Raw genomic sequence first — 17,681 nt, 5'->3', positions numbered from 1 at the left:
GCCATGATCTAACAAAAACCCTAATAGACGTAAATGTGACCCACCGAGTCTAACTGGTATAATGTCGGAATGAACTAGAAGAAGAAAATATAGTCTAAGCAGTTAAATTTCGTACTATGGAAAGACACGTAATTAAAAATTTGGCCAAAATAGTTGTTCTTCAAATATCGATTGATTTAAATGACCATCATCTTGGTTTTAAAATCTCAAACCTGGGACCTATTTCTTTTACTTTTAATCCAAAATTCACCATTACATGTCCAATTCATCCCGACGGACGTGTACTTATTTGCAGGTCTGATAACCCAATATATTATGGGCTCATTGTTGTCATCAAAATCTCGAAAAAATATACACAAAATATTGTCCATTACAACAATGTTAAACTTTGCCCATAATTGCGTACGGATGTCAGACCTGCATTTAGGTATACGTTGATTAATAAATAAAATAATAATATTAATTAAATAATTAATAAAAATAAATAAGATAATACCGTTTTGACACGGTAGGACACCAGTGCCAAAATCGATATCCTATTATTTTAAAAAATTGATAACCTTTTTTTTTTAAATTGACTATGATAGCTATACATCTTTTGAGATTTTTGGGCTAGAAAAAAAGAGAGATTCTATTTTCACCACAAGACAGCCATAATCTGATGATCCTTGTTTCTATGGTTGGACCATCAACTTTGATGACCATATCTAAAATATTTCTTTGTTGACTTCAGCAATGACTTGTACAACTTTCACTCTATCCATTTAATTTCATCCTAGTTATAAAACTTTCAGAGCTTTGTTAAGCAGATTAAATTTAATATAGACCGGAAATAGTCTTCGCTTCAATAAGTGAATTAAAATGAACAATAAGTTTTTTCACCGGGCTTCACGTAAAAGGGAAGGCTGAACAATCAATATTATGTTATAGCTTTTATATAATTTATTACTATTAAGCGGATGAGTATATTAAGACAACACTAACGTAGTATTCAAAATACTTTACTGGTTTACTACGATAAGAGGGGAGGGGTGGGGGGATAGGTCGAAACTAAATAGACATTTATGATATTAAAGCCATGTATACCGATGTAAGGTTTATGTTTTGGAAGAATGAAAACATGTGTTGTTTAAAAGAATGAATTCCGTTGCCGTGGAAACAGTCGCCATCTTGGTAGACTACTCAATCACATAGACAATCGGGTATCGTTATTAAACGCAAAGTTTGATGATTCTTGTCAAAATCCTTTGTGGCAACTTAACAATAAATGATAATCTGCTTTTAATTTAAATACTATAATGGTATCTTGACAGTTCATCATCCATATGTCATTGGAGATTTGAGGCTTGCTATAATTTGCACGTGGAAAAAGTTAATCATAATAATATTCCTCAGTACAATTCTGCTTAGGACAAGGGGAAGGGTGTCATTGTATTTATACCGAAGACAATTAAAATTATTACATAACAGTAAATCACTAGGTATAAAAGCGGAAGTGTCCATATCACATAACATTTCGACATCAATGTCCTATTATCAGGAATGTCATATACAGTACAAATATCCCTCGTAAACTATAGAATTACGAGTATGTGCTATATAGCTCATCACCTTACAAAGAATATCTCGCTTTTAAAAAGTAATAGGCCCAATACCAAGCCACCGTCATTTCTGCTGGAGATGCCATATATTTGAGCTATTACAATGTTCTAAAGCAAGTAACTGGATTTCGTAGAACAATATCAAGAACTGATGATGTGCATTTAATTAAAATACTCACCAGTTCTGTCTGATCAATGTTTATCTTTACAAATCTATGTGTAACGCTAAACGTTTATAGCCTGCTTGACAGAAGTATGTGAAAGTTAAGCACCCTGGCTGGCGGTCTAAATCACTGAGAAACAACAGAGTGACGCCAACTTCATACAGTCTATAGTTTTGATTTTATACCAAAATCTTGTGAGTGGCACTCACGTCATAAACTTAAAGTAAATGAATATTGGCCGCTCGGTGCCGGCGTCAAAATAGGAAAACAAATCCAATTTTGTCCCGTCTAGGGTATTTTTAGTTATCTTCAACACGTTCTTTTACCATTTATTCGCAAGCTTTGTATTATTATATCATTATCTGTGTAATCCATCACATTCTTTTCATCAGGTAGTTTCATACTTCACTGAACTGACTAACAAATTCTCTTGATGCGAGAAAAAATACGCTATTCAAAATCTCCTTACAACGCCAACCAAACCAGTCCGGAATCTTATTTTTTCCCTCTTCCTTTAATTTGTGAAAGAAGAAATAACCAAGAGAGTTGTAAGGGGGAAAACTAATGATAAAAAACCTGACCAAATAAATGAGGAGAAGAGCAGGGGTCAGTTTATGGGCAATATCAAACCATTACTCCCCGGACGCCTGACTTGGCAATCACCGAACTAAAATCTCCCCCTAGGTCGTTAATTTTCGGTAATTTCCGGATGCTCATTTATTATACGTTATTTTTAGCATCGTAACCTACTTACCGCATTATCAGAGGACTTGAAAGTTCTCAAACATTATACTGAAACGACTGAGCAGGCTGTGAGACTCTTTAATCGCCGATTTAGATTCTAACCGAACGGATAATTCAAAGCGCTATATATCGATGCTTCAGTTATACTTTGGCCCGTTTCAAAAGATCTAAGCAACATCCAGAGTTTCAACATAATTTTGGACTTGACCTTGTCGCAACGTGGAGAGGCAACGGAATGGATGTTTGCTTTGATTTATACGATGATTAGATATTATGAATTTATGAAAATACGAAACTAAAACTTATTGACTTCAAAACCTGTAAACATTTTTATACTTCACTCGCCGGCCTAGTACTGCTTTGTAAAGATGAGTCACATTGCTATACATTCTTTAATTTCATGTACAATTTAAAAAGAGTATTTATATACTACAAAATCCATTAAACATGCTGAAAGCACTTTACAATGGGTCCCTAGCCAACAACACCACTAAATATGTAGGACGGGACAAATGGCGCCAGTTAGGCGATATTCAGTTGATTTCCTTTTTGACAGAGAAAATGCTGTTATTGGTCATGTACTCATTTTACGCCACCGAGTAAATGCGATGAGAGAATATGAGTAAAGAGCCTTTTCCAAGGACTCAACTATGAGCCGCTCTGGTTTGAAAGCGATTGTCATACATCAAGATCACATAGATGCACTAAAGATTCATGAGATCCCATTTAAGTTAGTGCGACAAATGGGAGGAGGCAAAATTGAGTTATTTTTTCTGTTGCGAAATACTTGTAATCAAACATTCAATAAACGAGGCTCGAGTAAATCCATAGCAAAATATAGAGAATCTAGTCCTGGCATTCTCGAATACATAAATTCGTCAAAATGGGTCGTTTAACCAGTTAACTGACCTACTCTAGAAAAACACGTATTTAAAAATCTGGCCAGAAAACTGGCTTCAAAAATCGATCGATTTAAATGGCAAATGACAAAAGCTCTCAAACCTTGGACTTCGTGAATAATGCGAATTATGACAAACAAATCAAACCTTGGACTTCTCGAAGTCCAAGGTTTGATGTGTTTGTCATAATTCGCATTATTCAAATCGATCGATATTTGAAACACAAGTTTTTTTGTCCATATTTTAAAAAACGAGTATATTCAGAGATAGGCAGTGTAGTGGTTAAAGCTGTCACACTTGGTACTTGGAAGATAAATAGACATAGACATGTGATCCCCTATTGCCACGACCAATTTAAGATGACACATTAACATAGTTTTCCCTCTTGCCCAGAAAATGGGTGGCAAGGGACTAGCCTGTTACGTGCTTCAACTATCAAGTTTTTTGAGCTACAATCTTAAAATCCAACAATTTTTATTTTCGTTGTGATATTCGTAACCTTTCACCTCAAATCGGCATTTCTGTCGGATTGGTTTAAATGATTAGTATTGAGTTTATAGATAGTATGACGTTGATGTCACTCAGGCCTTTGCTATTACTTTTTGCCATCCACGTTAATGAGTAATTCTCACTAAACTGTATTAACCAGACTATAAACGTTCAAGATTGTGTGTTGATTCGTTCTACTTCCGAATGGCAATGTTGTGAGCTTCTTAACCAAGCGCATACTATCTATAGAAACTCATAAAATTGCTATCCGGCAATATAACGGACAAACACACAAACACTATGTGTAGCCTAATCTTGAACGTTTAGTCTGTTAATAGTATAGTTTAGTGAGAATAGGATTCAACAGTCGTGACGTCACTTCCCTCGTAATGACGCATAGTAACTTAGTAACTGGTTCTAAACAATCTTATGAAATACTTCTCCGACGAGCATAAAAGTGTATCCAAGGAGAAAAACAATATTAATCTGATCAATTTGACTTTTATACATTCTGATCACATGACATTTGAAAAAGTTCTAGCCAGCATGAAGAATAAATGTATCGATTTTTTTTTTGTATAGAACCAAGCTGCTCGTTGCTGGGCAGACCTGACATCAGACTTCTGAATCCTATTACTCATAAACATGGGTGGCAAAAACCAATAACAAAGAACTGAGTGACGTCAACTTCGTTCTATCTATAGTCCAAACTATGGGACATGGGTAAAGTGCGTATCCTGTATTAACTAGAATGAATAAACAACTAAAATGTCAAATTTCGGCTCATTTTAACCATAAAACATCTTTTTTTTTTCGGCATTTAGTTTACTCCAAACACAATAAATACCACCCTGGGGCGATGCGCCAAATGTAAGGTCATATTGATTCTGTATAAATGGACTCGTTTCGCCAAAGGTTTCTGTGTCTTCTACTACATCTACTTTTTCTACAATTAATGCTGCTGCTGCTACTACTACTACTACTACTACTACTACTACTACTACTACTACTACTACTACTACTACTACTGCTGCTGCTGCTGCTACAACTACTACTACTACTACCACTACTACTACTACTACTACTACTACTACTGCTCTGCTGCTACTACTACTACTTACTACTACTACTACTACTACTACTACTACCACTACTACTACTACTGCTGACTACTCTGCTCTACTACTACTACTACCTACTACTACTACTACTACTACTCTACTACTACTACTACTACTACTACTACTACTATACTACTACTACTACTACTGCTGCTGCTACTACTACTACTACTACTACTACTACTACTAACTACTACTACTACTAGCTGCTGCTACTACTATCTACTACTACTACTACTACTACTACTACTACTCTGCTGCTACTACTACTACTACTACTACTACTACTACTACTACTACTACTACTACTACTATTACTACTACTACTACTACTACTACTACTTACTACTACTACTACTACAACAACAACAACTACTACTACTACTACTACTACTACTACTACTACTACTACTACTACTACTACTGCTACTAGTTCTAGAACTGTTGAAAATAATAATGATGATGATGATGATAATAATAATAATAAAAATAATAATAATAATAATAATAATAATAATAATAATAATAATAATAATAATAATAATAATAATAATAATAATAATAATAAAATAATTATAATGATAATAATAATGGTAATAATGATGATGATACTACTACTAATACTACTACTACTACTACTACTACTACTACTACTACTACTACTACTACTACTACTACTACTACTACTACTACTACTGCTACTACAACTACTACTACTACTACTACTACTACTACTACTACTACTACTACTACTACTACTACTACTACTACTACTACTACTACTACTAATATAATATAATAATAATAATAATAATAATAATGATAATAATAATATAATAATAATAATAATAATAATATAATAATAATAATAATAATAATAATAATAATAATAATAATGATGATGATGATGATGATAACAATAATATTAATATCAATTTAAAAAGGGATTTAAAAAGAAGAGAGAAGGGACAGAAGAGGAGTAAGAGGAGGACGAGGAGGAAAAGTTGGGGAGGAGGAGAAGCAGCAGCAGCAGGAGTAGGAGTATGATTGGAAGGGGAAGGAGGAGGAGGTGGGAGAAAAAAGATTAAGAGAGCGAAAGGAAGGAGGGAGACGTAGAGGTAAAAATCTTAAATGAAACAGGTGTGACAAATTAATGTAGAGTAAGAGAGTATAGGTTTGGTTAACAGAAAAACTAAACACGACCAGAAATATAGAAACTGTAGTCGTGCTACACGATTTGTTATTGTATTGAGCGTTAAACTGAAAAATAAATAATCAAACAAGCACGCTGATGTAACCAGCATAAAGAAGGTTTCTGACAAAACATTCTGGCTGTTATTTATAGCCACTAATTTATGGAGACGAATGACAGCTTTGTTATTTCAAAGGGTGATTACTCTCGATCAAAACGTCTACAACTATAGGAAAACGGCAATATCGCAGCATGGGTTATTTTCAATGCAGACATTATCATTATGTTATCACATCATAGGTCGTGGCGTTCTTACCCATTACGTCGTTATTTCACACGTTCTCAAACATCGGGAAAATCTATCAATGTTTCATAAGATAAGACTACAACAAAACCTCGTTATACCGCCCACTTCTTTCCCTGAGTTGATGAAAATGAAGACCTCAAATCTTCTTAGAAGTCGCCGGATTAACACAATTTTTCAATCAGCGGGTCGTTTTAATCAATTGATAATAGAAATATGTTTTTTTTGATCAAACAAAATAGAAAGTGTCTAATAAGGGTACGGCCATAGCTGCCTCCGTAAACTCATAGCCTGATCTTGATCAAATCATTACGTCACGATACAAGGCGACTACCACAAACAGAAAATAGTGATATTGGTGTATCATGGATCACTAAAAACAAGAAATTAATCTAAGTGGCATGCTATTAGTTAACGAAAGCTACGGTATAGGGAATGAGATGAGCGAAAGAGTAGCGTCCCCTGATTGGATGTCACCCATAGCTTCCGCGAGGACGAGAGACGCATGCGCACAACCAACATAACGTTCTCTCTCTAATAACTTTTCCGCCGGTGACGTCACAGACTATGGGTGACGTCCAATCAAAGGACGCTACTCTTCCGCTAATCTCATTCCCCACTAGATGCTATGTCCTAATCCCATGGCATACCGGTTTAATGTGATTTTACTGTGAGTTTCAACACTAATCATTGGAAGGCAAACTCAGGTAGGAAACAATATTCTAACAAAATATAAAAATATTAACTCCCGTTAGACAAATATATATCTTTCACCACCTAACTGAATTCAGTGTGAATGATATAGTAAGCATAATAGGTGTAAAACAGGCGATAGTGTTGTTTTTTATTGGAGCATTTATATCAATTTCTAACAACAGATAGTGGAGCAATATGCTCCCGTGATTAACAGATTTCACTTTTAGGAATAAAAAGTATATGCATCAGAAAAAAGAAACATTTAATATAATAATGTAATCGTCCTTCATAGTCATAAGGCTCATGGAGCCGTAGCGCATTCATATTCCGAATTCTAGAGGGTTGAATGGATGTTACCAATTCCTTGTTACTATTTGAAAAGGATGGTAGATTATTGCAAGTACCTACTACCAGTTCTGACAAGATAATCGGTTAGTGAACAAGGATGGCAGGGGTCCGAAAAAATGTCCACTTCATCTGTGACCCAGATCGGTTTCTTTGTTTGTGAAGTTACCAATTGAGCTATTGGAAACCCCCGATATAATGACAGTCACGTAGAAAGCTTTTGGGTTTTGTTTTGTTTATGTGCATGTGTGATAATGACAACCTGAATTGTTAGTGTCGCATTGTCATAGTTGAAGTTCTCTGAAATCAATGCAAAATATTACCTAGTATGGAAGTGTTAAAATAAGCACTTAACTGAGTCAGATTATCAAACCTGAAAAATTAGCAGGATGTCCACACATTAATAATAGCATCCTTTAATCCAAAAAGCATGTATCTAGTTGAAAATGTCAAAGTTTGTAGTTGCATCTATATCTACTATAATATTTGATTCTTTCAATAGTGATATGTAAACTAGTCATCTGTATTTAACGTCATATTTATGTTTACGCAACCACCACCACCATCATCATCATCATCATCATTATGATCATCACCATCATCATGATCATGATCCTCATCATCATCATTATCATCATCATCAACGTCGTCGTCGTCGTTATACAATATACGATTCTTACACTCATGCTTTTTGGAATTCCGGACGTATTCCCAACCAAATCCACGAGATGCGAGTGCGCGTTGGAAACAAAGTTCAAATTCCAAAAACGCAAGAGTGTAAGAAATCTTTCATTCTACCCCTCAATCGATTCCGATTTCGTCATCTCAGATTAAAAGACATTTTCAAAATTATGTAAATGATACTTCTTTTATCAAAATTCTAGTTTTAGTATAATATAACGTTTGATAATCTGACGGCACACATTATTATTATAAACATGATATCATTACGCGTTACTATTTAGGGAAGGGGTGGAATAATATGGTTTAAATCTATCTCATTATGTGCAAGTTTTTAATCCGCAAGTTTTATTGATAACATACTGTTTAACTTTATAAAATTTCACAACCCAGATTCATTCATTTTATGATATTTATATATAAATATTTTTAACATGTGTGTGAAATGGAAATATTATAGCTTGTATTAGATCATATATATATATATATATATATATATATATATATATATATATATATATATATATATATATATATATATATATATTATTGTTGCAGCATGTTGCTATGATGTGATATTACTCACATATATTTATGAATGAAAGCAATGTATGTCTGGGAAACGATACTTAGTTTTTATAAGCAAACAAACATATTCGTTTCTATGAGTGGTTCATAAATTGGATCATCATCATCATCATCATCATCATCATCATCATCATCATCATCATCATCATCACCACCACCACCACCACCACCATCATCATCATCGTCATCATCATCTTCATCATCACCATTATCATCATCATCATCATCATCATCATCATCACCATCATCATCATCATCATCATCATCATCATCATCATCATCATCATCATCATCATCATCACCATCATCATCATCATCATCATCACCATCACCACCATCATCACCACCACCACCACCATGATCATCATCATCATCATCATCATCCTCATCATCATCATCATCATCATCATCATCATTATCATCATCATCACAGGAAGCAGTAGCAGCAGCAACATTTCCGTATTACAAAGGGATTAGAAAAAAATAATAACGACTGCAGCCTGTCTTTGATTCTGAAAAAGTACGTTATCTCTGAGTATCGAGGCCCATTTGTCCGAACCTTAAACTTAACTCTTAACTATGTGTTGTGACTTGATTTTTAAAAAATGAGTTTTATATAGTACAATAGCCACTAAATGTGCTCAAAGCGCTTTACAGGGGGTCCCTGGTCAACAGTAACATTTAACATGTAGGACGGGACATGCCGCCTGTTAGGCGATATTACAATTTTTCGGACAAAGACACCGCTGTTAACGGCCAGGTACTCATTTTACACCTGAGTACGGTGAGAGAATGTGAGTAGAGAGCCTTTTCCAAGGACTCAACTATGCGCCGAGCGCGAGGCTCGAACCCAGGACCTTCCGATCCGTAAGCGAGTGTCATACCACTAGACCACATAGCCGATTTTTTCAAGGATGATATTGCTATGCAGAGTAGCTACCCAAATGCCTTAAACTAGTAAATGTATTTTTAAAACCCAATGATATATTTGATTTCTTGTAAATCAGCATTCCCTGAGGCTATCTAAAAATCTCTCAGAAGTGCTTGTAAAATCATGTCAAGGGACGAAAAATGATGCCATTAGGCTGCCAACTCCGTCATGTTTTTACAGTAACTTTGGTTTGGTTTGGCTGCCGGGTATTGTTGAGTAGTAGAAATGTTTGTAGTTAAGTTGCAGGCATTGAAGATAAAAATCAAAGCTGTAGTGTATGATAGTGTTTGGGGTAAAATTGACAGTATAAATATAAGACACTTTTAGTACAATGTTTTTATTTTTATATATTACCTATTTGCTTCCAGCTGACCTCTCCACATGCCCAAAGCATTTTCAATGTACATTTTACAGATTTAACAAATATCAGTTAATATTTGGAACGTAACCTGTTTTTATTTTCTGACGGAAGTACAAAAGCAATTTCGTTCTGTATCTCTACATTTTAGGATTACCTCTGGCCGTGATTTTCGGTATTAGAGGCATACGTAGTCAGATGTAATTAGATAGCTATGTATTGTTTTTACGGGAATATATATATATATATATATATATATATATATAATATATATATATATATATATATATATATATATATATATATATATATATATACATAAAGAGAGAGAAAGAAAGAGAGAGAATGAGAGAGAGAGAGAGAGAGAGAGAGAGAGAGAGAGAGAGAGAGAGAGAGAGAGAGAGAGAGAGAGTCTCCACATTTGAAGCGAGGGGTGCAGAGTCCGGTTCGGACTTAAAATATTGTCACCCAACGAAACATTAGTGTAGACGGTTATCATCGCTTGACTTTGTTCGAAAAAAAAAACATTTAGACCGCAGGGCAGTTATCAACCCCTTAATAATAGCAATGTTAAAATTATATAGATAGTGATGCATAGCTGAAATATATTCAATGAGCAGCCACTCCATAAATAATAAATGTTGTTGAACGTATAAATTGATGTCGAGAATTACATGTTATATCCATTTCAAAATGACCCTAGCGTCACTTTTTTCTATTTCAATTTGGCAACCTAATAATATAAAGAAGCCGATGATATTGGGGAACTGTGTCAAAGTTGATCTCTGGAGCAGGTTAATTGATAGGGTCAATACCACGGCCCGTCTCGGAGTGTTGATGTTATTCCGTAGTCATGGTTATCTAGTCTCTCTCTCAATTCATATCTATAAGATCAATAATATGTATTAATTTGTAGAATGCAATGCCGCGATACAACATTGCTGATTTAATTGACTAAGGTATGGTTGGAACTGGAACCTGCTCAGACCGGCATCCATAATTTAGTTTAGCTTTGCTTTGTTTATTTTGAATTAACATTTGTCTCTTTTATTATTCTATTATTTTGTCACTAGCTCAATCTCACCATAGCTGCCCTTCAGAGCCCTTAAAATCGGGAATTAATCCGTTTTTTTTAGCATTATACCGCAAACGTTGGCTCTTGGATATGATATTATTCAGAGCTAATAGATCCACAAACTAAATAATTGCTGGAGAGATTCCACTCCACCCGGGGATCAAATCTGATCCCTTTTGTTATATTGTTAGAGAGAGAGAGAGAGAGAGAGAGAGAGAGAGAGAGAGAGAGAGAGAGAGAGAGAGAGAGAGAGAGAGAGAGAGAGAGAGCGTGGTGGGAGGGAGAGAGACAGAGAGATGTATTGAAGAGGACAGGAAAGGGATATATATATATATATATATATATATATATATATATATATATATATATATATAGAGAGAGAGAGAGAGAGAGAGAGAGAGACAGACTGATAGACAGATAGATAGATAGATAGAAATAGATAAATAGGTAGATAGATTGATTGATATGCAGATAGGGGAGATTTGATGCAGAGGTAGAGGAGAGAGAAAGAGGAGGGGGTGAAAGGGGGAGTGGGAGAGAGAGAGAGAGAGAGAGAGAGAGAGAGAGAGAGAGAGAGAGAGAGAGGGGGGGGGGGAGAGAGATTGAGATGGGCGAGGTAAAGGTAACGAGAATCTTCCTAAAGAAATATCTGGGAGCTACATCTTAGGGTTCACCTCATCCCTCCTTACGACAGGAAACGTAAATCCAGGCTTACAATGGAGCCTCTGGTCTTCTTAGTCAAATAATAGGCTAAGTAAGAATACTTGACATGTCAAAGATCGGTGACGTGAGCTGGGATTATGATGGTGTGCCTGGCACTCTGAGGCTGTTCGTGATGTCATGGTAGTATAGAGACAAAGCTGGCGTTTATGCTATCAAGCACTAGATACTTACTCGCGGTTCAATTTGTTTTGAAAACTTTCATGGGATTGCGGCGAATCTATCGTCAGATTAAGACATCAAAATGTATAATTTGAAATACGGTTATCTATTGATTGTTGATTTTGCCCTACAAATACATTAGGCACATAGGGCACTGCCTAAGTATTTGTCATGCCCAGTCATTATTGGACAAAAGAAATAATTTATACATGCCAATTTGTACTACAAGGAGGGAAGAGGCGAGCCTAATCTTGAAGAAATTTTAACGTGTTTATTTTGCTCTCTTTTTCTGTTTCATAAAAAAGGAAAGGAAAAAAAAAGTAAAATTCAAAACAATCCAATCACACAACAACGATGCCTAACAATGAAAGATAATTCTTAAATAATGTTGTACAAAACAATGAAAATTTGTTTTTACATTTTCAACTGAAAGATTTAAATGTCACCTACTTCATTAGGGTGAACGGTTTTACGTTTGTCCTAAATTACTATTATCAAAGTTCCCCACCCATGTATTAGACTAGGTTATTGCCATTGCCCTCCAAAATATAAGATTCGTGTACTCTTACTTTTATAATGTATAGAAGGGTGAATATTAAATCTTATTTTGAAAAAGAATCGATGAGTTATCCATTTATCTAAAAAGTGACATGTTTTGTACAACAACCTCCCCTCCCCCAATAAATAGATAAATAAAAAAATAAATAAATAAATAAATAAATAAATAAATAAATAAATAAATAAATAAATAAATAAATAAATAAAAGTTACATCTCCTTCTTTTTTATCATTTTCATTTGTAGTACCAAAATTGGCATGTATAAATTATTTCTTTTGTCCAAAAATGACTGGGCATGACAAATAATCCGGCAGTGCCCTATGTGCCTAATGTATTGGTAGGGTAAAATCAACAATCAATAGATAAACATATTTCAAAATATACATTTTGATGTCTTAATCTAAGTGAACAGTCATAAATAAAATACTTTAATGGTTGATATAATTTGAAAAGAAATGATGATTTTAGGTCATAAAGTCTTGACGTCACACTTTCTACTCTTTTGGATCAAAACTCCTTGGAAGTGAGTATGAAACCATTCCTTCAGAAGCCTAATAATGAATAGGGTACATCTTGAATCATAGAGTGACATAACTATTTTAGTAGCAGGATGTATCGGCAGATCCATATAATTATGGGTATTAAAAGAGCGATGATGGATGATCTTCATATATTTATAGCATATATTAGCATATATTTATTTAGACTAGAAAATAAGATCACTTTGATACGAGAAGATCAAGTACATAAGATATGCATCAATCGATCAATTATTTGAAACGCGAGTTTTCTGGCCTTCAGAAATAATATCCATTGCTTTCAATAAATCATAAACTTACCCGAAACTTCTTACCTCTCACTTTAAATTCAATTTAAGCATCTACTATAATAATATGAATGAAAACAATAAAAACAATGGTAATGATGATGATGATGATGTTGATGATGATGATGATGATGATGATGATGATGATGATGTGATTAGATGATGATGATAATGATAATAATAATAATAATAATAATAATAATAATAATAATAATAATAATAATAATAATAATGATGATGATGATGGTGGTGATGGTGATGGTGGTGATCATTATGATGATGGTGATGATGATGATGATGATGATGATGATGATGATGATGATGATGAGGATGTTGATGATGATGATGATGATGATGATGATGATGATGATGATGATGATGATGGTGATGGTGATGATGATTGATGATGATGTACTGATCATAATATTAAATATAATGATAATGATAATTTCATAACATTAATAATACGGATACTTATAGCAATGTTTTTTTTCTATGTTGTTTGTTTTCGTTTTGGTTTTGTTTTGTGGAGAGCACTGAACTCTGAATGTATGTTCTAAGTGAAACAAACAAATAAACAAACAAAAATCAATGGATAGAAAATTGAAGGTTACATCCTATTCTCATCTATTCTATTTGTGAAGCGTATCTAGTGACCTTCCCATAATCATATTAACCTTTTACCAGCGAGACTACTCGTTTTAGACCATAATATCTCCCGTTATATAATATTTCATTATGACTGCTCACCTTGTCCTTTTTATAAAGATAGCACGGCCATATTCTGAAATAACAATAGCAATGGATTAAAATGACCACCATTTGGTCCAAAAAAAACCCTCTCAAACGTGGGAATTTATTAAAACAATTGTTAAAGTCCCATGTTTGAGAGTTTTTGACAAGATGAGGGCCACTTTACTCGATTGATATTTAATGGACAAGTTTTCTGGCTAAAATGTTAAATATGTATTTACTTTCTAGTTGAATGTAATGAAAACAATGAAGCCATGTTCGAATAAAATCGAACGCCAGTTATACAGGGTTAATGTTCAAACCATTGTAATGTGGAAATGATGAACTATTATATAGTTTTCTTTTTTCGATAATATGATTTCCAACAAACAAAAACAACGTATGATATGGAAATACCAGCACATTAACAAACTCTTCATCTATAATACAACATGCGGTAATTATTCTGTCAATGAGTTCAGATTGGGTATGGTTTTATCGACTCCTCTGTTTTAAAAAAGATGTTTAAGTAAATACCAAACTTTTCAAAGCCGTGAGCTGTTAAATATAAGGAACAAAAATTGAAAATAGCCACTTCGAAATAGAGACTATAAAACGTCGATGAACGTGTTGGGCTCTCAATGGTTTAGTTGGTAGAGCGCTTCCTTCACACAAAATGGGACCGGTATTAATTCCAGGTGCGTCGATATATTTTTGGGACCCCTTGTCCATCAAGTAATGATTGAGTAGCTGGGACTGTTAGATATGGCAAACAAACTTTGCAATGGACTACCGTCCTATATAAAGGGTAGCAAGCAACTGTTATCGTTCAATAAATGCTTTAAAAATCGGGATAAACTCCGACTTCATGGACTATCTGGCTCAGCATGATTGCTTATAAATGGTTTATGATACAACTTAATTTTTCCGTTGTTACATTTTTTGGTTGTTCCGAAAGCTGAGCTTGTGAGCATTTTATTGAATTACTACTATCAGATACTGGGATACTAAAACGACCCTAGCGACAGAAAAATCAATATATATAGTCATAAAAAGGGCATTTTAGAGCATTAAGGCACAACGAGACGGATTTAATCCAAGGTTCTGTAGCGCTAAACAGATAGAAAAACGATTTATTCTTACTCTTATGATAAGATACTCGTCGATATCAAAGTACATCTCATATAATCTGACATTCCAAACAATCATTTCACTAAGATCTGAAATAGTGTGTGTGTTGAAACAGTGCCAGACTAATACTGTTTCATACACAGCATTCCAGAAGCCACTGTTTCATACACAACATTCCAGAAGCCACTGTTTCATACACAGCATTCCAGAAGTCACTGTTTCATACACAGCATTCCAGAAGTCACTGTTTCATACACAGCATTCCAGAAGGCACTGTTTCATACACAGCATTCCAGAAGGCTCTGTTTCATACACAGCATTCCAGAAGGCACTGTTTCATACACAGCATTCCAGAAGCCACTGTTTCATACACAGCATTCCAGAAGGCACTGTTTCATACACAGCATTCCAGAAGTCACTGTTTCAAACACAGCATTCCAGAAGGCACTGTTTCATACACAGCATTCCAGAAGGCTCTGTTTCATACACAGCATTCCAGAAGGCTCTGTTTCATACACAGCATTCCAGAAGGTTCTGTTTCATACACAGCATTCCAGAAGGTACTGTTTCATACACAGCTTTTCATATCTTTATCTTACGCCAGTACCTGCTCCCTAATTTGTTACTTCGATATAATCCATTCTCTAATGACTGGACAGACGAGTCTAAAAGTAGCATCGCCTCAAAACCGGGTATCAAAAAAAATTGTTACCCATCTTTTCAAAACAGTTTTATGTCAGGGTGATACTGACTCTTAAAATTGATATGAAAGTCAAAATGACCCGACATGTAAAGTTTTAGATTTGCCCCTTAAAACATGGTATTCGTTCTCTTCAATAGAACATTAATAATTAACCCAAGTCTCATATTTTGTAGTACTATAAATTCAATATATTGCATCCGAACCAACCGGTACAATACGATTCTGAGGCAGTGGGTCATAATTGGTTCCATTGTTTATAAATCGACATAATAATCTAAAGGATGGGAAGACGAGAACATAAATATATAAAGTACAAAATCCCACTTATTCTTTTAAAACTAGATTACATAATGCTTTTGAAAAGAAAAAGGGGGTATTAATAAGCCCCTAAAACGATGATGACAGACGACCGCAGTAGTAGTAGTTGTAGCGACACCATATCCTGGAGTGCTTTTATGCACCGGGCCATTTTGAAGCCACTTCCACCCACGTCACTTCCTCTAATACCAATATCGGAGCCATTTTCTTTCCCACTTAGGTTCCTACAAGATTCAATAAGCGCGGAGAGTAGAAAAGGTTGTTAGATTAACCTCTTGCCAACCAGCAGCGGGAAGTTACAACCTACCATCAGAATGTAAGAGGGCACGATTACATTTAGGGAGGAGAACTTCCTGACAATGTTAATATAAATAGCACCGTCTATATCGTTGGACGATGCTAGCTGATGATGTGTTTACTAGTGATAGGTAGACGTAATGGACTTTTCATGGTCGTCCACGCACTTCGACATCACGGTTGGGCCAAAATAATAGTAGGGTTAATGTAATTTCTTTGTTGTCAAGTCTTAACGAAGTTAACACGACGAATTCCGGACAAGTCTTGTTATTGCTATGTATCGAGAGAAAAAAAAGAATATTTGGAACTAGGATAATAAAAAACCTTGGATCCATTTTTTTTCGACCAACAAATCATAAAAAAAACACTATCAAGACATTCTTCATCAAATTTTCCATCACCCACCGAACTCTCTCTCTCTCTCTCTCTCTCTCTCTCTCTCTCTCTCTCTCTCTCTCTCTCTCTCTCTCTCCCATGCCTTTCACTTCCAGTGGAATTATTAAAAAGACCAAAAAAAAAACCATTTAAAAACAAACAAAAAACAAGCCAATTATCGAAATATTGTCAATACAAGACGAATGTATTTAAAACTCACACGAAGTATAAATTTAATTCTTTAAATCATCATAGTCAAATTGTAAACCAAACTGATAGAAACAGAACCTTTTTGTTTCAAAACTTAGCCCATTCCACCCGTGTGGTATCTGGCTTCGCTTTTTGGTCGATGACTTCCCGTCTTTGTATGTGTTATCATCCAAAAGGATCTTTTCGAAGGCCTATTATAGATTCTAAAGAGAAGAGTATCCATTTTACGTGAAATGGACACAGGAGGTTCTAACTGGGTCTCCGGATGTTAGATTAAGTGTTTGGAGGTCATTTTCGCAATGCTGCCACTATAGTATTTTTTCCAAGCATATCTTGATAAACCTTTATCTAATTACAAGTTTGATAACGGATAGTGAATGATGGACATAGTTTGATGATGATGATGATGATGATGATGATGATGATAATAATGATGCTGCTGATGATGATGATGATGATG

The 17,681-nt window shown here is 34.7% G+C and overlaps 1 protein-coding gene across 1 annotated transcript in view; it reads right to left on the bottom strand.

Moving 5' to 3' along the window:
• LOC144974132 (neprilysin-2-like) overlaps positions 1-17,681 on the bottom strand; it is a 215,422-nt gene that overhangs the window by 86,582 nt on the left and 111,159 nt on the right. The window lies entirely within an intron of this gene.

This window comes from Berghia stephanieae, chromosome 5 (assembly GCF_034508935.2).
Source record: "Berghia stephanieae isolate SIO BIC M18660-M18661 chromosome 5, UCSD_Bste_1.3, whole genome shotgun sequence".
Lineage (NCBI taxonomy): Eukaryota > Metazoa > Mollusca > Gastropoda > Nudibranchia > Aeolidiidae > Berghia > Berghia stephanieae.
The sequence above is the reverse complement of the archived record's forward strand: the minus strand, read 5'-3'. Positions and strand labels throughout refer to the sequence as shown.